The sequence below is a fragment of the Ambystoma mexicanum genome, chromosome 6p, assembly GCF_040938575.1.
Source record: "Ambystoma mexicanum isolate Mex_15411 chromosome 6p, UKY_AmexF1_1, whole genome shotgun sequence".
In the NCBI taxonomy this organism is placed as follows: Eukaryota; Metazoa; Chordata; class Amphibia; order Caudata; family Ambystomatidae; genus Ambystoma; species Ambystoma mexicanum.
The window spans coordinates 751,733,022-751,746,808 of NC_090935.1; positions in this window are offsets into that span (position 1 = coordinate 751,733,022).

Consider the following 13,787-nt stretch of genomic DNA (forward strand, 5'->3'; position numbering starts at 1 on the left):
TCTCTTGATACAGTATAAATACAGTAGTAAACTTCAATTTCATAATACAACAAAGATGTGATTGATTTTATTTTCATTTTCTGTAACATTTTTGCAATGACTGATTTGAAAATACCATATTTGCCTCTACACATGACAGAAAAGCATATGCTTATGTGATCAATCTTGTTGTCCGTTAAAAAAAAAAAATTAAAAAACAATTAAAGACATTCATAATATCCTGTCAAACCTTATTGAAACTTCAGAGGTTTGTCACCTTCACCCAGATATGTAACACACTTCATTACCTTGTTGTTAAATATGTTTCAGTTTGTACACATCAATGCAGGAAGGCAGTATATATCATTCTAATGGTGTCTTTTGTCCTCAAAGTATGACATTCATGGGCGAGGAAGGACATGCAAATCTTTAGACAAATGTTTTAATGTTAGCTCCAACATTTGCTTTTCATCACAGATGCATATTTTCTGAATAGTTTCTTCATGTATTTTCTTCAGATGACACTAACTGCTTTCTTCTGAAATACTCTTTAGGAAAGGTGGGTGATCTTGTGGTCTGAAGGCTGGATTGCAAAATGTCAATGCTTGAATTGAACTGATCTGAGGGACGACCTCTATAAATCTTTTGCATGTACATTTTCTTACTAAATGTTAGGGTTGGTGAAGGAGGAGGAGGCAACTGTCCTGTTTCCCTGAGTGGTGTCTCATAAGGACCTTGATTTGCAATGATGTACTCCACCTGGTGATATTTTGTACTTTAGAGCAAGTTTCCCAGAAATGTGTAAATTGTTTCCTTCTAATTGATACACAGCCTCCAATTAAAGAGGCAAAATGAAACTCTACAAAGTATATGTAATAAAATGCAAATATAAAATTGACATCAACAGAGAAAAGACAAATGCGTTAAATGTATTTCACAGTGGATCCACATCGGAAGCACCATTGGAGTGCATCTGGTTCTATGATGATTCACTGCTGGCTTTTTCCCTGAAACATAGCTCCTGAAGCCCAGTTTTGGTGCTGCAGGGAACCATCATATTCCTGGGAGTATTACTTTCTCCCTCACTTTCTCCACTCATAATGTGGGGACACTCCCACAATCCCTGTTCCCTCGACTGCCCTCCTCCCCTCACTGTTATTGTTTTTTCTGTGGGGGACAACCCCACCAACCTTCGACTCCCGGCCCACCTCTTTTCTCAACTCAATAACCATTCACACACACGCACACACAACACACACACAGATACATACAAACACACACTGTCCCCCTCTCCAATAACCCTCCTTACTTCTCTAGCTCCCACAGCGACGCTTCCAGATCATTTGCCGCATATGCAGTTACTGCACATGCAGTGTTCCCTGACAAGCTGTCCTTTGTTGAAAGCAGCCTGTCAGGGAAATCATTCGATGAAACTGGGCACTTTGGTGCATCACACCTCAAAGGACAGGGCATTCCAATCATACAAAGAAACACTTTACAACGTTCAACTACTGAGCACCTTGGGAAGAACCAGTGGCATGATGATCCACAACTTCCCAAAGAATCTTATGATGGATACATGTGCCCTGGAATCCATTATCTAGTGCTACCAAGGAATTGGTCCATTTCCTTTCTAGGGTCGGAAGTCCATAGTGTGCATCATGTGTTTTATGCAGAAAACAACAACCCAGTATAGTTCAAGCAAAATGGAGCTGAATGGACTTGATGAGCTGAACATGAAGGAGGCTATAAGCATCAACTTTCTGCACTAAGCAAGTCTTCCATGATGAACACACAGTCTTCGGAAAAGGAGGGTATCACCCATGGGATGGGCAAGAGTGTGACACCTGAGCATTTACAGAGATTGAATAAGACGTGCCCTACTAAGCCAAAAAGCAGGCAAAGCCCCTGGCCCGGACCGAGTACCAGTAGTTTCGGTCCTAGCCAAACATTACATTTGGGCCCCTTTTCTCGCTAAGGTATTTAATGCCACATTGAAATTGAATTGGGTACCTCTCTTTTGGACTACGGCAGAGATCATCCCAATTTATATAAAGGGATTGAGGGCGTCCCCAGTATCTATCGCTATATCTCCTTGCTCTATGTTGGTGGGAAAATCTTTACAAGGTATATATTGGGTTATTTGGAAGACTGGATAGAAGAGAACAAGATCACTCATCACCTCCAGGCAGGCTTCCAAATCTCTACCAGCACAATCGATCAATGCTTGCTGTTATGGTTGCTGCTTGACCAGTATGTAAACTTCAGAAAAATGTCTGTATATGCAGCTTTTATTGACCTGAGCACAGCATTTGACAGGGTCCCCAGGGCAAGTTTTCAGAGCATTTGGATGGGCCTTAAGATTCCTGTAGCCCTTTTGAGGGTCATTTAAATGCTCTATATTAGAAACGAGGCAGTGGTTTGATGGAACCTTGATGGGGGCACCACATTGGGTATAGATATACAGATGGGCATATGCCAGGGCTGCGTCCTGGCTCCACAGCTATTTTGACTTTTCATAAATGGGGTCATTGTTAAAAATTCCCACTGATGCCCCCACGATTGCCAGTGAGATTCTCTGGATAATGCTCTTCACTGATGATGCTGTTCTGCTGTTCCTTACATTGATCGGGCTCAGGCGACAGCTTAATATCTTTGAACAGTTGTGCACGGCGAATGGCTTACTAATAAATGCATAAAAGATCAACAGAGGCCATAGGGCTAAAGGAAAGATGGGGGAGAGTCTAATGTTTATTGATCATGCTATTTATCAGGTAAACACATACGACTATCTAGGGTTAAGGACGATGGACGATTGTAAGTGGAAAACACAAGTTGATAGGGCAGGGGTCAATTTGGCTAGTCGCAGTGGTGCAATGGGGAGGTTTGCTATGGACACAGGGAGTGGGACATGCAGTGTTATGTTGGAAGCCAACAAAAGGCAGGCAAGACAGGCTGCCCTGTACAGGCCAGAGTTAAGGGGTGGTAATAATCGTAGCAAACTTTCTGTTTTGGAAAGCAAATGTCTAAAGACTGTCCTGGGACTACCTTACTGTGCCGCAAGCGTACCTATCTTAGATGAAACTAATATGCCCTGTTGGGCCCCCTGTTGGTGCTGCCTCAAGCACGCCCAATAACCACACAGGAGCCATTGTGCACTCCAACCTTCTCTTTATTTCTCCATGGCCTTACTGGCTTCCCCCTTCCCTTGCTCCTCCCTTTCCTCCCGCTTCCCGCTCCCTCCCAAAGTCCAGAGCTCCCCTCTTAAAGGGGCTCTGTCCCTTTTCCCACTTACAACACCTCCCCCTTGCTTAACATGAGACTTCCGGGGTCACATTTGCTCGATGAGACGTTGGGGTCTGTTCGTGGCTCGGTGGGGCCTGCCTTGTTGCTCATGGGACTCTTCCACGCTCTCTCGTTGCGGTGCTTCGTAAGTCTTTGCTCTCTCCTTTTCCTTCCTCTCAATCGCTTCTCCTTTCATTGGTTCCTGCTCTTCAAAGTATAGATCGTGGAGGAGGGAGTCCTTTGGCGTCATTTTGCCGTAGTTCTCCGTCATAGTTGTCACTTGCTCTCTGTCCCTTGTTGCTAGGATGGGGTCTGCGCGGTTCGTCTGTCCTCTGGCTTTGTTTTCTTCTCCTGCATCAGGCACGTGGTCCTTCTTGTGGGTTACTTCGAATGACCTATAGTGAATGCTGGTGAGTGCATGCTGTAGTGCTGTCCGGTGGCTAAGACGGCCGTGCCCTATGGAGGGACTCGGTATCATGCGGATGGCGTCAGACACTCTGCAGCCTCCTTGGGTTGGGTCACGTCGTGACTGACCTTTTGGCTGTATTGTCGGTGCAGTCCTCCATTGGCCGGCATGGTCCTGGGATTTGTCTAGGGGTTGTTCTTCCGCCCCTGTCTGGTACAGTTGCCTTGTACCAACGTTTCCTGTGGCTTCCGCATTCCCCCCCGTACGATATCTCGAAGGGTACTGGGTGGTTGCGAGACTCATAGTTCTCACGCAAAACGGGTGGCGTTCGTGTGCCAAGTGCCGGTCTGTCTCCCTTTTGGTGGGCTATCTCCGGGTAGAGGGAGTGTGCATGTCTGTGACATCTCGGTGGGCTGGTGTTCGTGGCCTTGATGTCTTTTCTGATCTCTAACTGTGCCATCAGTGGACTAGGGTATCTTGTCTGGGCTGAAGGTGTGGGTTGGCTTGCAGAGCTTGTGGGTGGTCCTGTTCTGCACATTTCCTGAAGGTGACCTTCCTGGCCACAGCGCCAGCATGTTCGTCCAACGGCTGGGTATGGTTCTCTGTGTGTGTGTTTCCACCCTCGCCCGAGGAACTGCTCTTTGTTCGAGCTTTGTTGCCGGAGTCTTCCAGGTTTCCTCCTTCTCCAGGGTCGAGTGGGCTTAGACCGTTGCGGTTTCCCTTCTGTGAGGGCTGCGATGATGTCGCGTTCAACGTTTCTTTCAATGGCGGCTGCCTGTGTTTCAACTCTCTCGTATGTCTTTGCCAGATTGAGTGTTTTCGCCAGGGACAGGTGCTTTTTGAGAAGGTGTTTTCTGAGCGTTGACGAGGTGCACCCTTCTATGATCCGCAGTCGTATAGCATCTTCATAGTTGAAGTTGGCGAAGTCGCAGTTTATTATTTTCTGCTGGAGACGTAGGACGAATTCTCCAATGGATTCGTGCGGACGCTGCCTGTGTTGGTTGAATTCAAGGTGTTCGTAGTCTTTGTTGGAGCCTACTATCAGCTTGTCGTTGACTGCCTCGAGGAGACGTTGGTACGTTGTTTTGTCTGTAGCTGGGATTGTCTTGATGATGTCCTTTACCTCTTTTCCTACCAAGTTCCTAAATATGCTGAGTTTGTTTGGTGGGTCTTTGTTCCCTATTGCTCCTAGAAAGTCTTCAAACTCTTCGATCCATTCTTCCCACCTTGTTCCTTGGTCGTGGTGCGGGTTCAAGGCGAATGGGTCGGGTCTTCTCATGGCCGCGGCTTATGATGTGGGGCTCAGGTTTGCTAGGGTTTGTACGCCTGCATCGGCATCTGCTTGTGTTTGGTCACTCATGGTGCGGGCGCGTTGTTGTGCTCCACGTGGCAGTAGGGACTTGGTTGTCGCTCCTGCCTTTCTGGATGGTCATGGGCCGTTGGTTGGCCTGTGGCGTGGTTACTGGTACCCTCGGGTTGAGCAGCGGCAGTTCAGGCGCCACTTTACTTCTTGTGGGCTGCTGGTAGTATCCAAATGTGTTCCCTTGGTTCTCTGCAGTCTGCAGGGGTGTGAGAGGCGTGATGGTTCTCCACCTTGTGGTTGTCCTCGTGGTGATGCACAAATTGTGCTGGTATTGTCCTTCTGTGGGCCTGCCACTTTTCCTGCACCGGTGGCCTGCGTGGTGGCAGGTAACTCTGGTGGGGTGTTGGCCGTGTTCAATGTGAGGTGGCACTCTATCCACTTGATCCGCGTAGTGGGCTGCTGTGATAGCGTTGGCAACACGTGTGGCCTGCAAGGCGTGGTCTGCGCACGTGTGCTGCTGTCCCTTTTTTTTTTTTTGTGTGTGAGGCCTATTAGTGGGCTTGTGGGCTGGCGTCCCGTGGCCAGTAGGGTGTCCTGTGACACTGTTGGGCTTGTTTCCTTGCTTCCCAATTTTGTCCCTTCTATATTTTATTATATATTTTTTTGGCGCTCGCGCTCGGATTACCCTTTTCCTCGCGGCTGCACGAGAGTTATGGCACGCTTTGTGGGCTGTTCATTGTTACCACCCTTTATTCGGCATGATCACGTGTGGTTACTGGGCTCTCGAGTTTGCCTTTAATTTTCCCTGGTGCACTTATGCTTGTCGTAATGTCACTTAGCAGGAGACGCAGGGTTACTGCCACTAGGTCATGCGTTTCAGGATACATGTGTTATTTTCTTTCTATATGACTGTCACTATGTGGGAGACACAGGGGTTGCAGTTGCCGCGGTCCGTTTATACTCCTACTCTTGTTGCCGCGGACGGATGAAGCGGGCAAACAGCCGGGCCTGCTGCGCTGTCACGGTGGCTGCAGGCGTGGTCTTCTCTTCGCTGTTCGGCGGCTCCGTAGTCCTGGTGGCGGCTCCTCTTCCTGCTGGGGTCCCCTTCTGCGTTGGCCTCCACCTGCCGTTGGATTCGTTCCGACGGCTCTGCTGGATGACTCTTGGCGGCTCCTCCTTCAGCTGGTCTTCGGTCGGCGGTCCTCTCTGCTGTCGGTGTGGGCTCCCGCGACGTCTTCCCTCTGCTGGGCTGCGTCCGGCGGTCCTCTCTGCTGTCGGGGTGGGCTCCCGCGATGTCTCCCTCTGCTGGGCTGCGTCCGGCGGTCCTCCCTGCTGTCGGGGTGGGCTCCCGCGATGTCTTCCCTCTGCTGGGCTGCGTCCGGCGGTCCTCTCTGCTGTCGGGGTGGGCTCCCGCGACGTCTTCCTTCTGCTGGGCTGCGTCCGGCGGTCCTCTCTGCTGTCGGGGTGGGCTCCCGCGACATCTCCCTCTGCTGGGCTGCATCCGGCGGTCCTCTCTGCTGTCGGGGTGGGCTCCTGCGACGTCTTCCCTCTGCTGGGCTGCGTCTGGTGGTCCTCTCTGCTGTCGGGGTGGGCTTCCGCAATGTCTTCCTTCTGCTGGGCTCACGGACCCTCCTCCGGAGCTTCTCACGGGTCTTCTTCTGCTGCGGGGGCACGGGTCCACCGTCTCCTCCGCTGCTGGGCACACGGGCCCCTGTTCATAGCAGGCACATGGGCCCCAGGTGCTGCTGGGCGCACCGACCTCCACCTCCTCTGCTGCTGGGCGCGCAGGCCCTACCACACTTTGGGTGCACGGGCCCTGCCGCTCACGCGGGCTCGCAGGCCCAATGATGCTGGGCACGCAGGCCCACTGCGGGCACTCAGGCCCACTTGTAATTGCAGGGCGCTCTGACCCACCTCTGTTCCTGGGCGCACGGGCCCACTGCAGGACGCACGGGTCCACCACGAGGGCACACAGGCCCATTACTCTGAGCGCGCAGGCCCGCTGCAGGGCTCACGGGCCCACCTCCTACTGCCGGGCACACAGGCCCCATCGCCGCTGGGCACACGGGCCCCCTTTACTGCTGGGCACACGGCCCTCCATTGCTGCTGGGCGCACGGGCCCTTCACTGCTGGGCACACGGGCCCCCGTCGCTGCTGGGCACACAGGCCCCCGTTACTGCTGTGCACACGGGCCCTCCATTGTTGCTGGGCGCCCGGGCCCTTCCCTGTTGGGCACACGGGCCCTTCACCATTTCCTCCATGGCGCGGGACGTTTCCCTTCGTCGCCAGTTGTTGGGCTCCCTGTTGGGGCTGCCTCAAGCAGGCCCAATAACCACACAGGAGCCATTGTGAACTCCAACCTTCTCTTTATTTCTCCATGGCCTTACTGGCTTCCCCCTTCCCTTGCCCCTCCCTTTCCTCCCGCTTCCCGCTACCTCCCATAGTCCTTGGCTCCCCTCTTAAAGGGGCTCTGTCCCTTTTCCCACTTACAACATGCCCAGACTTGAGTCTCTGTGCAAATCTAAACCCCTGTTCCTGTGTTTAGGGTTTGGTTATGGCCAAAGTTATCAAAATTCAGAGAATCCCGGAAGGATGTTTTAGCACTCTATGGTGGGGCCTCCCTCCCGTGGTTCGCAAGTGTAAATAAAGAACTTTATAACATTGGGGAGACTGCTTGCTGGGAAATGCCTGTTCGCATGGTTAGCAGTACTAACTTACTTTTTTAAAAAGCATACCAGATCAAGGCTGAGTGCGATGTGCTATGCTCTTTGAATAATTTTACCTCGCTCAGCACTTACTGGGCATTAGCAACCCAGACGAGGGAGCCAGCCAATCAGGTGGCTAGGAATGCAGGCTTAAACCGTCGGTACAAGCCCATGTTCCAAGCCTCCTGATGACCGGCTCTCACCACCGCCATCTTCCCCCCACCCTCCGTCCCTGCTTTTTCTTCACCCCCCCCACTTACCTTATTTTGGCTGCAGCAGCCCTTGCCGTCGCAGCCTCACCGTCCTCTCAGCTTCACACGGACTCCATGGAAAGGGAAGTGGGGGCTCCATACATAGCCCCACCTTCCCTTTCCATGGCAGCCATTTTGGTAAAGGATTTTCCATCCGACAATGGAAGGGCCGTTAACTGGAGCTGCGGCTGTTCCCACCGCCACCGCCCTCCCCCCCGGTGTTGCCCATGGAACGGGTACATAACGCCACAGTAAAGCAAGACTTTGGGTTCAAAACCTACTTAGACAACATTATTCAGAAGCCTATGAGAGTGCTTTACACCAAACTGTGACTTGCCATTTTACCATTGGCTAAGCACTGCAATAAATGGAGTAGCAGCTATCCGCCCATGTGTCATGTTTGTGCCACGCAGAGGGAATGTGTGATTCACTTGTATTGATATGTCCCCTATACCTGGACATTAGGAAACGCTTTATACAAGCCGTGTACCTGTCTTACAAGTCGGCTGACAGTGTAGTTGTCCACTATGTGGCGAATTATCTCCACAGAGCTTGGAGAGGGAGGAAACAGAGTTTGGCCCAAGTTATTAAGGTAAATCCCTCACCTTCACTGAAGAAATTACTGCCCTAACTAGCAACGTTGATTTAAGACAAATTGTACATTTAAGTTACTGCTTTCTTAGAACTTAGGTGTTCAATTGTATTGCAATATTTTAAAACGCAAAGTGCATTTCTTGCAATAATAAACACCCTTTTTTTCTGGGGGGGATGTTTTGGGTGAGTAACTAGTATTATGGGTCTATTGTCCATATGTGCGTAAAACCATAGAACAGATAGATAGATAGATAGATAGATAGATAGATAGATAGATAGATAGATAGATAGATAGATAGATAGATGAGCTACGAACATGCGTCTGACTTTGCACCTTGCACTTAATTCTGTAGTGACACACAGCATTTTACAATTAGGTTCATGCTGTAATAGCAGGGGGTGGGCGGGCTTCGTCTTTCAGTTATCTGAATAAACTACCAATTTATGGTAAAATTGGAGATTAATTTCCTAACTGGATTTTATGAGATGCATGTGCCATGTTTTTACCTTTGGAAGTTTATATTATTTGATTGTGACGATTTGCACCTGTAATCTGCCCTGCTTTAAATCCTTGGAAGTATTTATGATGTATTGTCATGCCTTGTATATGTATTTCTGTGCTTTTATGGCTATGGTTGAATTAAGCTAATGATGATATTGACGCATGGATCACTGATTCTAAATCAGCACACATCATGAGGAGGGGCTAATCTCTGCTTCTTCTATGGAGCGATAGGTGTTATTTCTGTGTTGGGAGCAGACCATGCTTCTTTTCCTTCTTCCTATGTTCCTGTTGAAATCTCACCCATACATGGGCAAAAGAAGCCTGGTCGAAAACACCAGGCCGCAGAAAGTTTGGGCAATCAGGAGGCTGCAAAGTCCTAGGTGCTCTGATGTGTTGCATTTCAGTAAAATAGTGTGCACAATACCCTACCCTCCTGATGGACTTTCATGTCTGCTTTAGCTTACAGAATTTTCAAATACTTTCAGGGAAGTGGTAGAGGCGTATGCTTTGAATTCCAGTTGGTGGAAGTAGTTAGTGGGTTTGCTCACAATTCTGCATTCTGCTATCGAGGTACAATGAATGGGTGGCAATTATGGCCATTCTACTTCTATTACAAAATGTGACGTAAGTACTGTGGCAAGGTGTACAGGCAAGTCCACAGTCAGACAGTTGTCTGCGATTGTGCACGTGTGTGACCAGAACAATTATGAAACCATTATTTAATGACAAGTCACGTCACACAGACCCACTAAACTATAGGCTGCTTTCAGTCCAGCCGTCATTTCTTTCGTGTCTGAACTTGTTCCAAACCATTTTGTCTCCAATTAAATGGCTATTTCTGTCAAACAGATCCTCATGGATTCCAGAGCTTTCTCGGCCAATTCTTGCTTTAAGACACGGGTGAGTGTCTGTAGAATACTTATCATACCGTAGACTGGTGGATTGATGTTTTCCCCATGTATGGCCTTCTGCAAGAGGCCAGAATAGATTATGGGGCCCTCCTCTAAGCGTGCAGTGGCCACCGTATGTGATGAGCTCACCGCAGGGCGTGTTTAGGAGGAGTATGAGGCCCTTCGAAGCACAGTTAATTGGAAATATTTGAAACCGTTGGTCTCCTTGTATATCGATTTGGACCCTTTATTTATTTGGTGGAGGGCGGGAAGCTCTCAGTCAAAGATTACATACTGGCCCTTCACTTGGTGTATTCATTTCAGCGGCTCAAGCGAGGTAAAAGATATGTTCTTGCCTATATAAAGATTTGGAGCCACTGTGTCTGGGGTAGATTTGGCAGTACCTAATCTTACATATTAAGATACATGTTGGGTTTCCTGCTAACAACAGGGGTTATCGAGGAGATTTTCTTAGGGTACATCATCTGAATCAATTCTGATTTGTTGACTATGATTTTGAAGGAATCATTGACTTGAGAGATGTTGATCATTATCTATCACATCAGCAAATCAAATACAAGTATTATACTACTGAAAATTGTTTTCCTATGTGACTATGGTAGGTCTGGTTTTGCCCATCCTTCCTGAATAGGTATTCATAAGAAGGTTTGGTAGAAATAAATAATTTCATTTATTTATTTTATTCATGAAATATATTGTAATATTCATGTTTTTTTCATTATGATTCTGCAAAAGAACATTAAAAATCCTAAGTGTACCATATATAGGAAAACATGCACAATTGCTATCTAAGTAATCCGTTCTTATGTTTTCTCATTTTCGGGTATGTTATTGGGCTTTCCACCACATGCTGTTGCCATTTGCACGGTATTGTGGTGCTCTGTCTGAGCTGAAATAGATGGGAACTGGGTTTGGCCAGTCGGTAAAGAGGGAAAAGACAAGCTAGCTTTGCAGTTGTGCTTGAATGCATGTAGTTCAGAAAAGTTAGGGTACTGTGTGAGTTTGATTGTTTGTAGCTAAGTCGTGTCATACACACTTTAGCTATCAGTGTCCAAAGGGGAACTTCAAGGGCCAGTAGTGCAAGGAATTGTGGGTTGGCATTGTGATTTATACGTTGGTTAAATATGTGTAGCATGCTGATGTTTGATGTCTGATAAGAGGGGTTTTAAATTGCCATGTGTGTGTATGTGATTTACAGGCCAATTCATGGAACAATTGTACGCCGAATAGGTGTTGCAAGCGTGAAAAATCCAGCACATGTGTCCGATTTGCATGGCGCACATGGGCGCACACATCATTGCGACATCCCAAACGATGTGTACAGTGCGCACAGCGAAAGCGCACAACATGTAGCACACACACCAAAAAGGGGGCGGAACATGCGGAATGGGGAACAACGTGTGAAAATGAGGACGTAACTGGGGAAGTACGTCTGGGAAATCAACGGAATGCCCACACGCTCGCGAACAACATGTATCCATGGAATCGAATAGGGGAAACCCACGCATGCCAAAAGACACGCACAGGCGTAAACACGTCCGCCACACGAAGGCAGGCGGAAGCGTCCCCGCACACTATAATAGTGTGCGCAAACAACAAACACATATATACAGCTACAATGAATGTCCCATTTCTCGCAGCACTGATCATGGGACACCGCAGGAGGAGGAGAATAGCCAGGCCCCAAATTTGTTTGCCCAGGACCAGCCTTTTTGTGATGCCTGATGACCAGGTCTATGGCAGGTATAGGTTTCAACCTCATATCATCCTAGACCTGGTCACTGAGTGGGAGGATGACCTCACATCACCCACCTTGTGCTCCCAAGCACTGAGCCCCTTGGAAAAGGTGCTCAATGTCCTGCATTTTATGGCCACTGGGTCATTTCAGCTGACAACTGCTATAGTTGGGGATGTCTCACAGCCCACGCAGTCACGCTGCCTACACCAGATGTTGGCAATCATGACTGAGCGCCCCTCAGTTCGCAGGCACATATACATGCCCAGAAAACCCGTAGAAAGGCAGGCCGTGGTCCAGGACTTTTACAGGGTGGCACACTTCCCCAAAGTGCTTGGTGCCATAGATTGCACCCATGTGGCCCTACGTCCACCTAGGGCGACTGAGAGCATCTACCGCAACTGCAAGCACTGGCATTCCATCAATGTACAGGTTGTATGCGATGCCCATGGAATCATCACTTCTGTCTATGCAAACTATCCTGGGTCTACCCATGACAGTTTCATATACAGAATGTCTGCCCTGAGCGGGGACCTGGAAGCTGGGAAGCATGGCGACACATAGCTTATTGGTGAGTACAAATGTCTGTGCACATGCATGCATGCATGTCACACACAGACAAATACACAAATCCAACTAATGACAACCATCCTCACCTCCCCAGGGGACAGTGCCTACCCTGTGAGCAACCACATAATGATGCCAATACGGAACCCCACCACACCACTGAGGTAAGATACAACGCAACCCATATTGCAACCAGCGGCATAGTGGAGCGCACATTCGGAGTGCTCAATTCACGCTTCCGCTCCCTTGACCGCTCTGGCGGGCAGCTAATATATGCACCCTCAGTAGTGTGCACGATCATTGTGGCAGCATGTGCCCTGCACATGTTGCAACAAGGCGGGACGTACTGGTGGACATGGTTGTGCCCCCACATCCCCAACCACAGGCACAGGTGCTGCTCATGGGAGGGGAAAGGGCACGTGGCGAGACAGCCCGGACCCAGCTTGTGGCCACATTTTTCACCTAAACTCCCACCCCTTCGGAGTGCACACAGGCCTGGCACATATCAGGTGACAATCGATGATGACAAAGAGACAGTCAACTGTCACAACCTTACCACCCTGAGAATGTTTCCACAGAAGTGCCACATTGTGTGCATCCCTAGCTACTTAAACATAACCAATCCTGTGTGACCAAAAGGAACACATGCAAGGTGCATGTCACATCACCCCCTGCAAAACAGGCCATGATACACACTGGTATGTCACCCAAACCCTACCAACCCCCATCACCCTCGTCGGCCACACTGTGATGCTGGAAATGCATCTGAGGGACAGGGCCTCCGTATCCTTGTCCTTTACTGCTTTTTATTGTGTGTTCCATTGTGTTTTCCGTGCAGGTGTTCATGTGGGACTCCTGGCGGTGCAGCTCTCTCTTTTGGTTTGGTGTACAGACGCATGGGATACCCTTATGGCACCCATGGGTGGGGGTACAACCCTGTGCCCCTAGTGTATGTTTTTGGGCACCTGTGTGTGGCCCACAGAGCGGTGTGAGGGCTGGTGTCAGCTCCATGTTGAATTTGACAGGTGCCCTGAGTATCCTCCATTTTGGGATAACCAGGCCCTGCCATTGGAATCAGTTGATTCCTGATAGGAAACAAGATGGCCCCTGTGGCCTCTTGCTTTCTATTGCCTGTTACCTTGTTTTCCCAAAGTCCTGGGAAGCCCTGACACTGTCCCTTCCCCCTGACCAGCTGTTGGGTGGAAGTTCCATATATGGTGTTGTTGTGAAGTGCTGACCAGACTGGCTGGAGCCTTCACCTGTGGGTGGGACCTGGGTGAGTGGAGTGTGTGACGAATACGCATTCTGTGTTGTGGGTGTCTAGTATCTGATGTTTGACACAATGACTGAGACAGCCCTGCCCGAAACTGGTATGAATGGAGTGTGGAGTTTTGAATGGCTGGGTACTTGTCCCGAATACACATAACTTGTTGTGAGTGTCTGGAGAGGAGTGAATGGCCTGAATGCACTATGCACTGGATTGGCTGCCTGCCTGCATGAAAACTCTTCTGACCGATTGGTTGCCTGAGTGTGACCCAGCAGAATG